The sequence below is a fragment of the Mustela nigripes genome, chromosome 14 (genome assembly GCF_022355385.1).
Source record: "Mustela nigripes isolate SB6536 chromosome 14, MUSNIG.SB6536, whole genome shotgun sequence".
NCBI classification, from domain to species: Eukaryota; Metazoa; Chordata; class Mammalia; order Carnivora; family Mustelidae; genus Mustela; species Mustela nigripes.
This window is the reverse complement of record NC_081570.1, coordinates 70343998-70353991: the sequence shown is the minus strand read 5'-3', so window position 1 is coordinate 70353991 and position 9994 is coordinate 70343998. Positions and strand designations below refer to the sequence as shown.

The window sequence follows — 9994 nt, the reverse complement described above, 5'->3', positions numbered from 1 at the left end:
CACTTTCTCAGATCCCTACTTCTAACCTCAGGGTGACATGCACCTTAGATATTTAAATGTCCTTTTCTCCACCATGAAACCTAGTTTTCATAAAGGGAGGATAAATAAACTCACATTCAAGGGCCAATCTTGGATATGGTAAGGGTTAGTGTATGTTTCCCGGAGCATTCTAGCAGAAAGACACTAGTTAAAAACTCCAGATTGCAATGTTTGTTCTGCCACTCATTAACTATGAGACGTGAACCCAGCACAATAAACTTTCTGACCCAAGTCTATTTTAAAAATAGCAATGATGTCACCAGTTTTACAGGAGTTTTTAGAATAAATGAAGGATTAAAACTGGAAACACTCAGTGTAGTCCATAGCAGTGCTCAATTTATGTTAAAAAAACTATGTTAACTCAAAAAAGGACAAAACCTTAATTCAAAGTAAATGGTTTTTAATTAAAAAGAAATCCTTAATTCAGAGTAAATGGTTTTTAACAGTGGAAGGGCTTTTAACAGGTATTTGGAGGGTCTTTACCCCCGCACCTTTAAATTATATTTTAAAGGTAGTTGTCAAGTCTTCTTCTTTTTTTTTCTTTCTGTAAGGAAAACTATCCATTTGTCTCCACCTTCACCATGGTCTGAAATGAACCTGCTTGAGCCTGGGTGTGAAAGGGGCAGGGACCACGTGAGTGCTTTCATAAAAGTGTAAGGGATGTCGTGGCAGGAACTTCTCTTTCCAGTTCTATAAAAGTTCATTTCATATAAGGGTATGATTTCCTCCTCACTCCCAAGACACTAATCTTTAAAATGGTGGAAAGTGAACCTGAAGTATTTTTGAATTTGTTGAATCTTTTATAGAACTGTTAAAAGGGTTTCCTAAATGTACATTTTCCAACTGTAGTGGTTCAACATTTGTGGAGCAGTAACTCTGTGATTCAAGACTGCCCCTTACTTTCCTGTATCTAACAAGCACCTATTGGATTGGGGGGTGGGGGGCTCATTTAATTTTATTTTCTACCTCTCAGGCTGGGCTTAGATACCTTTTAATTCTTTGGTCCACAAAGATGCTTAAGTAAAAGATCCAAGGAGCCCCTTCAAGGACCCAGATGTCCCTCTCTGTTTTGTGGCCAGACGTCTAGAGTAAGATATGCCCCAGAAACCTGCGCCATAGGGCCCCACTCTGGAGCAGGAGGTGGCACGAAGGCAGGGCTGGGCCAGCGCCCTTTCGCATCTCCCCAGGAGGGGACACCGCCCAGGCGCGCCCGTTGCTAGGTCCTCTGTTGGCCGCGGTCTAAAGGAGTCCTGAGCGGAACCAAGGCGGGCCCGGAGGGGGGTGCCCGGAAAAGAGAAGGGGTCGTTGTGTTCAGTCAACAGTCAGGGAGAACGGCTGCTCCTCTGTTGGTCGCTTCTGCCCCCAAGCCCTCCCGGCGCTGCTGGGAGGCGGAGGATTCCCCTCGTTCTTGGTTCCTCCCAACCGTCGCCGGTCCCCGGCGCCCTCCACGTCCGCCCCGCTCCGCACGTCGCGCACCCCCGGTCGCAGCCCGCGAATGGTCTGGCCCGTCGGTAGCCGCCACCCCCTTCGGCAGCGACAGCTGCTCCAGCTGCTCGGGGTGGAGCGCCGGAGCCCCGAGCCGTGGCTGCTTCGGGCGGCGGGCGGGCGGAGCACCGGACCACCAGCGCAGGCTGCCGGGCCCGGGGGGCAACCGCCCGCGGGAAACCGGGAAGCGGAGGGGCCGCGGAGGGACCGCCTGCAGCGGGGGGTGAGGACCGGGGCTGGGCTTTCCTCACCCGGGTGAGTACCTGCTGCCCCGATCCTCCCCGACCCCCTTTCACTGCCCCCACCGCCCCGAGGTCTTGGCCCCCACCAGGGACGGGCACAGCCCTAGGGACACTGGCTCTCGCGGGAGCGGCGGAACCGGGAACTGCTACTGTTAGGACTAATGATTCAGCACCATTCGCACCCCGAGAGAAATTTGGGTAGAATGGGGGAGGGTGTGTATGGGGGGGCGAGGTCAGTCGCTGTGCTGTCACCTCAGTGTCTAGGCTTCTGAGGTACCACCCGGGCGGGTGGGGTCGGGTCGGGTGAACAAGGAGGCTCCCTGCTGGCTTGTTCCGTAATTCCGTCTTTTTCCCAGAGCGTGGTACCAACCTCTGTGAGTGTGCCGTGCAGTCTTTAAAGTGTGTCAGATTAGTGTCTTTTTCCCACATGCGAGTGAAGTATGGGGCCCTTGTCTATACCTATCAGTTTCTTTACTTCTTGCTCCCTTGGGTACCTTATTGAAGCCATCGTCCGCTCCCTTTTTGATTGCATAGCATTCCCCTGCTGATGTGTGAAACAGATGCGGCGTCCAAGTTGTCTTGTTCAGAGTGGGTTTGCTTGGTCTTGGCAGAGGAGGAGAAGATGTAAGGGAGGTAGGAAATCATACTTTCAGAGTCTAGACACTTACTTTTAGATGTATTATTAAATCATCACAACTACCCAGAACCAAAGGTGGAAAGTGAGGAGCCTGGAAGTTAAATTACATGCTCAAGGTCACAGAACAGGAATTTGAATACAAGTCTCCCTAACCCCAAAGCCCATGGATCTTCCTCTGTATTACAGAGCTGTATGTCCCAAATGTAAGCGATCATATAGATGGCTCATTAGATATTAAACAAAATTAATTTTCCATAAGAGTGATCTCAAACAATTAGCAACAACCTGTAAACTTACTGTATATGGAATTATTGTTCTTTTAGTAAGAAAGGGCTTTGAATTATGTGGGGAAAAAACCATTTTCTTAGAGAACATATGTCAAAAAATATCCAGACAACATTGCAAAGGAGAGCTAGGTCTAGCAGATGTTTAACGCATTTTTGGCAGTGATATGTGATGAATGCTCAAATGTTGGAAAAATCAATTAGGAAAGTAAAATAAAACAAAACACCTGGAAATGTTTTTCTTTTTTAAAACTTAATGGAAACATTTGCAAAAGAACAGTTATCTAGTTCATGAGGTGTGTGACTGAACTGTTTTTGTGGGGTGTGTCATTCCCTGATAGGGTGACTGATAAACTCAGACTGATAATGTTATTTGATTCGTTTCTACTGTGATTTTGCATAGTAGGTGATAACTCTATTTTGCAGACTAAGTAACTGAAATATAAGGTTCAAGATCACATGGCTAGTAAGTGGTGGAATCTGGACAAACATTTACTTACAAAAATATGTGATTTGTAGCAAAACGTAGTTCTGATACAGGGAAACTGCATTGATTTGTTTTTGCTCTGCCCTTCAGAGTCTACAATTGTATTGACCTGTATACTCCTTCTGAAAAAATAATGGATGCTGGGTTTTTCTTTGTCTGTTGTTTGGCCATTGGATTTGCTTTCATTTATGATTTATATATTCTCCCTTAAGATGTGAAACTCTTCTTGATGTCTCCGGAGGCAGGTTGCTATAGTACAAATGCTCATTATCTCCAAGTACTGGAAGAGTACTTGATGGCAGATAGGAATGTAATCATCTTAGTCTGTCATTTCTAAAGTATTGACCTATTTACATTGAAGAATTATTAATGAGGATATCGAGAGACTAAAGCCCATTGCCTAAATAAGGCCATAAAACGGAGGTAGAAATTTATATATGTTGTTCACACAAGGGTGTAAGAGTAGTAGTATCATGTGATGAATCAAATTTGATTTCTTGGAGGTCATTTCTTTTTGTTGATTATGTGGTTGTTGACTATATCCTGAACCTCAGTGAGGCATCTTGCAGTCCAATCTGTTTAACTATAAGGAGGATGGCAGAATTGGTATGAGTAAATAAGCAAAACTACGATCCCACTGCTATTTTAAAAAAGAAAGAAAGAAAGAAAGAAAGAAAGTGCATGTCCTAGTGATGGTCAGCAGGAACATTTTTTTTTTAAATTTTATTTATTTATTTGACAGAGAGAGAGAGATCACAAGTAGGGAGAGAGGCAGGCAGAGAAAAAAGAGAAAGCAGGCTCCCTGCTGAGCAGAGAGCTGGATGTGAGCCTCGATCCCAGGACCCTGAGACCATGACCTGATCTGAAGGCAGAGGCTTAACCCACTGAGCCACCCAGGCACCCCAGTAGGAACATTTTAAAGCAGAGGCAACACATTTTATTTAGAAGACATCACCAAGTCTGAATATAATACCAACCCGACTTTAGCACTGCATCTTTTCTCACTCTTCTCTCTCTCTTTCTATATAATGTATGTATTTGTTGAATGATTACTGTCTGCAGACCTTTCAAACTCTTGACTTCGAGGAACTTAAAGTCTAGCTGGGGAGGTATTTACTTACACATGAATAAATAACAAAATAATTAGAATTGGCCTAATACCAGGGAAAGGTGGTGCTATAAGTGCTATATGAACCCCCAAAGAAGGAGAAATCATAGAGGCTGATTTCATAAGAGAATCAGAAACTCTTCATGGATGGAAGTGAATTAAATTACTCTGCCAGATGGGAAGGATTTGCACAGGAAAGACAAAGCCAGACAAGGAAATTCAGCTAAGTGCTCATATACTGTTTGAATGCACAGTGACAAATCGTGAAGAACCTTGCATATCAGGCACTGAACTCTGCTCCTCTCTGGTAGTCATAGATAGGGAACTAGCAGTGTAGGTTACTAAGCAGGCCGTTTCTCTTTGGCTGGTCTTGCTCACATTCTCCATATTCCTTGTTCCAACTGCCCTTCCAGAAAATGCTTTTGTTCCTGGGTGCTAATATGAAGAGGATTAATTGTCAACTGAACCCAGAAAGAGTTTTCTACACAAGTCACATTTTTCCTTTTTCAAAGAAACTTGCCCTTTTAAAAGTGTTCCCTTTCCATTTTAGAATTATGAACAATTTACAAACAATAAGAATATAAAAAGGAAAAAAAATCACCATACTTGTACTAAAGACAGGCACTATTAATATTTTGATATGGTTTTGATATTTTCTTCCACTCTTTTCTGTGCATGGTTTTAATCATGATATTTATATATAACTTTTACAAATATTTTTACTTTAAATTTTATAACATTAAATTTCACTTACTTACAACTGGAAAGTAAACTTTTAAAATATCTATGTATTTTTCCATTAGGTAGATGTACGATATTTCTTAACCATTTCTCAGTGTTGCTACATTTTTGATGATAATAATTAACACTGTGGTGAACGTCTTTGTTCATAAACTTTTTTCTATATTTTAGAAGTTGGTTTCTTACTACAGAGAATCAGAAATGAAATTTCTGGGTTAAAATATGAAATCTTAGTTCAATTTTTTAAAAAAAAATTTTTTTTTTTTAAAAATTGAGGTATAATTGACATATAACATCAGTTTCAGGTGTAACATAATGATTTGATACTTACATGTATTGTAGACGATCACCGCACTAAGTCTAATAAATATCCATCACACAGTTACAGTTATTTTTTTCTTACGATGTGTAGTTTGACCATTTTATGCAACTTTTGAAACTCCACTAGATTCTGTATGTTCTTTGGATATCACAAATTATAAGATACTGGCATATTGTTAATTAACTAACACTCCTATTTGTGGGTCCTCAGATTATACTTTTTCAGGCACTCTCCTCTTTTGATTAGAAAAACTATTTTAGTCATGGCTACTGGGCAAAACAGATGAAAGGGATTAAGAGGTACAGACTTCCAGTTATAAAATAAATAAGCCATGCAGATGAAAAGGACAACATAGAGAATATAGTCCGTAATATTATAATGACTTTGTATGGTGACAGATGATATCTCTACTTATTTGGTGCAGTGGTGAGCATTGCATAATGTATAGCATTGTCAAATCACTTTGTTTTATACCCGAAACTAATGTAATATTGTCTGTCAACTGTACTTCAATTACAAAAAAAAATTCAGGAGCAGTGGGAGAAAGGCAGGCAGTTGGGGCCTGAGGAGAGAAGATATAAATGAAGTGGGAGAGCATGTTTGGTGAGTTGGCAAGAGTTTATAGTCAGTGAAGGGAATATATGATGGACTACCTTCTGGTTTTAGCATTGCCTTTGTGGGCCTCAATTTCCTTCCCTCCACCCTCCCTTCAAGTATCTACCCCCACCCTTATGTCTTTCAACTTCTTGTTGAAAGAAGAAGTCTTCAACTTCTTCTGTCCTCCTGTATCAGTATCCTGGCAATGTAAAGCATGGGAACTTACTCTTGCACTCTAAGTTTAGAGAATCCACGTAGGTGAGGGTGGGAATTTCAAATCTCCTTTCAGTTCTCAGCAGAAGCCCTGGTTACAAAGTACAAGAGAGTGTGGTGGACTTCGACGACTTCTGCCCACTCTGCCTTGTACATTGCTAGAGACAGCCTCTGAGAACAGCGGCGTTTGGGAGACACAGAACATTCCCAGCATTTCCCCTGAGCATTCAGATGCTTCCTTCCCCTTGTTTCCAGTAACCCTCTACCTTCCCCTTGTTTCCAGTAATCCTCCACTAAAGGAAATTCCCTAGAAGGAGGAGAGAGACTATGCCTCCTTTACTCCCACAGTTGTGATCAGTGACACTACCTCCTTTGCTTTAGCTGGGTCTCTTATTCCTCTGAACAGTCTCTCACCTGTGCTTCCCCTGGACCTACCCCCATCCTACTTGGAATATCAGAAGCCATTGAGGCAGGGAGGCCATTAAGAGTCACTGGGGACCATTGGAAGTAGAATCACTGGGATATGAACGTGCCTTGAGGGCACAAGGATGGAGCATATGCAGGTTTTTGTAATGCACTATTAGTCTTGGGAGACCTGAAAGGAAATGAAAACTGAAGCATCAACTTTGCAAATCCAAAATAGTATCCCCCTTCTTCGGACCTGACAGATGATTTCTGGTGGAGGTTGGATATTGAGGGAGAATTTGTCCTCGGCGTAGTTGAGACTTGTTATTTAAAATAATTTCCTTAAGCTCTTAGAAAGTGGCAAATTTATTTCCATTCCTCTTAGGTATTATCTGTCAAAGTTGAACTGGGCTCAGCCAACAGTTTCCCTAGGGTTAACTTAAAGTAAAACAACTTAAATTTAAATATGCTTGCCTATTTTTCTCCACTACCCTTATTTCTGTTAATTCCCATTTAACATTATTTGTTTACACACTCCCACCATAGTATACATAGTCGTTGACAAAGACAAAGTGTTGGGATTGTTTGGGCTCTGGGGCGGTGAGTGATAAAACAGTTTTACTCTTTTTTCCTTCACTTTTTGTTGCAAGTGGCTGATTGACCTATGTTCCTTTGACTCCTTTGAAGGTTTGGAGTTAGGTGGTGGTTAAGTGATCACTGGGTATTCTCCAAGGCTGACCCAGAGGTCTGAGAACTCCTTCCCTTTGAAATTGATGGTATTCTTGGTTCACTGGGTACATTGAACCATCCATGTTGTTGGACTTTTAAAAAATTGTGTTGTGGCTCCTGAGTTTCCAAACTTCTATGTTATTTTGTTCTTCTGCTTAGCCATGTAAAATGGAATATTATGTTTGACAAAGGATTATTTCAAACATTTCTATCTCTTTTACCCACTACTTTGCAATGTCTGGCCTATGTCACATCTAATTCAATAAGATGGCATTAGCTTATTTTTACACAAATTCTCCTTCTCCATTAGTGTATTTTTGTGAAATGGACTTTTTAAAGTAAATTGAACATTTGTAGATTTGGAAGATGGATCAGCAGTAATCCAGGAAACAGCTTCAAGATTATTTTGAGGCTTTTTGTTAGATTAGAATTTTAGAGTGCTTAAGTATACCTCTCTTTTAAGGTAGTACCATGTTTCTTTTGTAAAAGAAGTGATCTTACTTAAAACTTTTTGGTGTAAAATCTACTTTAATTGATGTGGTCCTAATACTCAGTTTGATGGGTTTTATGATATGGATGACCATATGTGTGGAGTATTAGAAGTTAGCAACTATGGATTTAATTTGAATCATTATGTTTAATGGGAAAATTTTCATGTGTAGTTTTGTCATTATTATTTAAACTATTTTTTCAAGGTACTTAATAAAATCTGTAACCATGTGTGATACTCATAGCGATTGCTTAAAAAATCAGGACAATAATTTTAGCACACAACTCAGTTTATATTTAGAATCAGTCAGTCTGCAGTTACCCAACAAATATATGCTAGTGAGCTACTTTATGGAGAGGAATGATAGAAATTGGACACTTTCTATAATCAGCTCAATTTACATGAAACCAAATGGGGGCATTTTTATTTAGCTTTAGGTTTGATCACATGCAAGATGATAACATTTAGTTACTTAGTATGTCTCAATTTAGAATACTAAATATTGTTTCTTAATTTCAACAATAAAAAAATCAAGTGAGAAAAAGAGGTATAATTTGTATGCCCATAGTACAATTAAAAATTGATCTATGAGGCGCCTCGGTGGCTCAGTTGGTTAAAGCCTCTGCCTTTGGCTCAGCTCATGATCTCAGGGTCCTGGAGTCGAGCCCCGCATCGGGTTCTCTGCTCTGCAGGGAGCCTGCTTCCTCCTCTCTGCCTGCCTCTCTGCCAACCTGTGATCTCTGTCTGTCAAATAAATAAATAAAATCTTAAAAAAAAATTGATCTACAGCTGCCCCTTTAGATACTAATTTTGATAATAGATGCTCATATTTACTATTATATATTAACAAAAGAATGACTTTTACTCATTTAATTAATAGTTTTAATAGTTTTACTTCTTTTAGGATATTTGAGGTAAAAATAATTTGTCAAATTCATTGAACATTCATTCATTTTTTCACCCCTTTATATTTTTTAAGTAGGCTCCATATTCTGTGTGGAGCCCAATGCAGGGTTTGAACTCATGACACTGAGATCCAGACCTGAGCTGAGATCAAGAGTTGGAAGCTTAACCGACTAAGCCACCCAGGTGCCCCCACTGAATACTTTTTAAAATCTCTGACATCTACATTTAGTCCACATCAGAATCCCCCTAGGTCAACACACACATTTCAACCCATTATTTTTGGAAAATCAAAACAAGTTATTTCTGCAACTTGTTATAAGAATTAAAGGAAAGTAGACATCTTAAATATTAAGGAAAGTTTGAAAGAGGGGTGATCATGGGGCACCTGGGTGGCTCAGTGGGTTAAGCCTCTGCCTTCAGCTCAGGTCATGATCTCAGGGTCCTGGGATCGAGCCCCGAATTGGGCTCTCTGCTCTGCAGGGAGCCTGCTTTCTCTCTCCCTCTTTGCCTGCCTCTCTGCCTACTTGTGATCTCTGTCTGTCAAATAAATAAATAAAATCTTAAAAAAAAAAAAGAGGGGTGATCAGTGCTTCTTAAAAATGAGGTGGACTGTAAGTGTGTGGAAAAGCTTTTTCACTTGTCGAAAATCAGTGCCAAATGAGTATTTCAGGAAGAAAGAAAAGTTTACTGCTCCATATGTGAGGGGGTTGTCATTTCAGAATAGGAGGCATTTTCTCTTTTTTAAAAATTTATCTTGGGCATAGAATATGTGATAGCTATTTTCATCCTCAACTAAGGAATTAAACGTTAAATGTGTACCTCATTGGTTATAGTATAGCATATTTATTTCAATAATGTACTTAAGAGTATATCTGTGAATTTTGTTTTTAGAATCTATAAGGAACCAGAATAAATATAAATATGAAGTAAGATTCCTAAAGTGTAGCTCCTTTTATTTTTTTAAAAGATTTTATTTGTCAGAGAGAGAGAGAGAGAGAGCAAGCACAAGCAGAGGAAACAGAGCGAGTGGCAGACAGAAGGAGAAACAGGCTCCTGACTGAGCAAGGAGCCTGATGAAGGACTGGATACTAGGACCCTGGGATTATGACTGGAGCCGAAGGCAGCAGCTTAACTGACTGAGCCACACAGGCATCCCTATAGTGTAGCTTCTATTGGGAATAAAATTAAGCAAATAGACTTAGCAATATCCATGTTTATATATATATTTAGATCTCTAGATAAAATTACCTAATGGTCCAGTAGTTTTCCTCCCTTTGATATAACCGAGCATATTATGGTATTATGAAAT

At 40.3% G+C, this 9994-nt stretch overlaps 1 protein-coding gene across 4 annotated transcripts in view; it reads left to right on the top strand.

Moving 5' to 3' along the window:
• Window positions 1-1644: 1644 nt before the first annotated feature.
• The window catches only part of TTLL7 (tubulin tyrosine ligase like 7), a 145786-nt gene continuing 137436 nt past the window's right edge, over window positions 1645-9994 (top strand). For all 4 annotated transcript variants that reach the window (XM_059375247.1, XM_059375248.1, XM_059375251.1 and 1 more), the window contains exon 1: window positions 1645-1779. The gene's annotated coding sequence lies outside the window, so the exon portion shown is untranslated. The remainder of the gene's footprint in view (window positions 1780-9994) is intronic.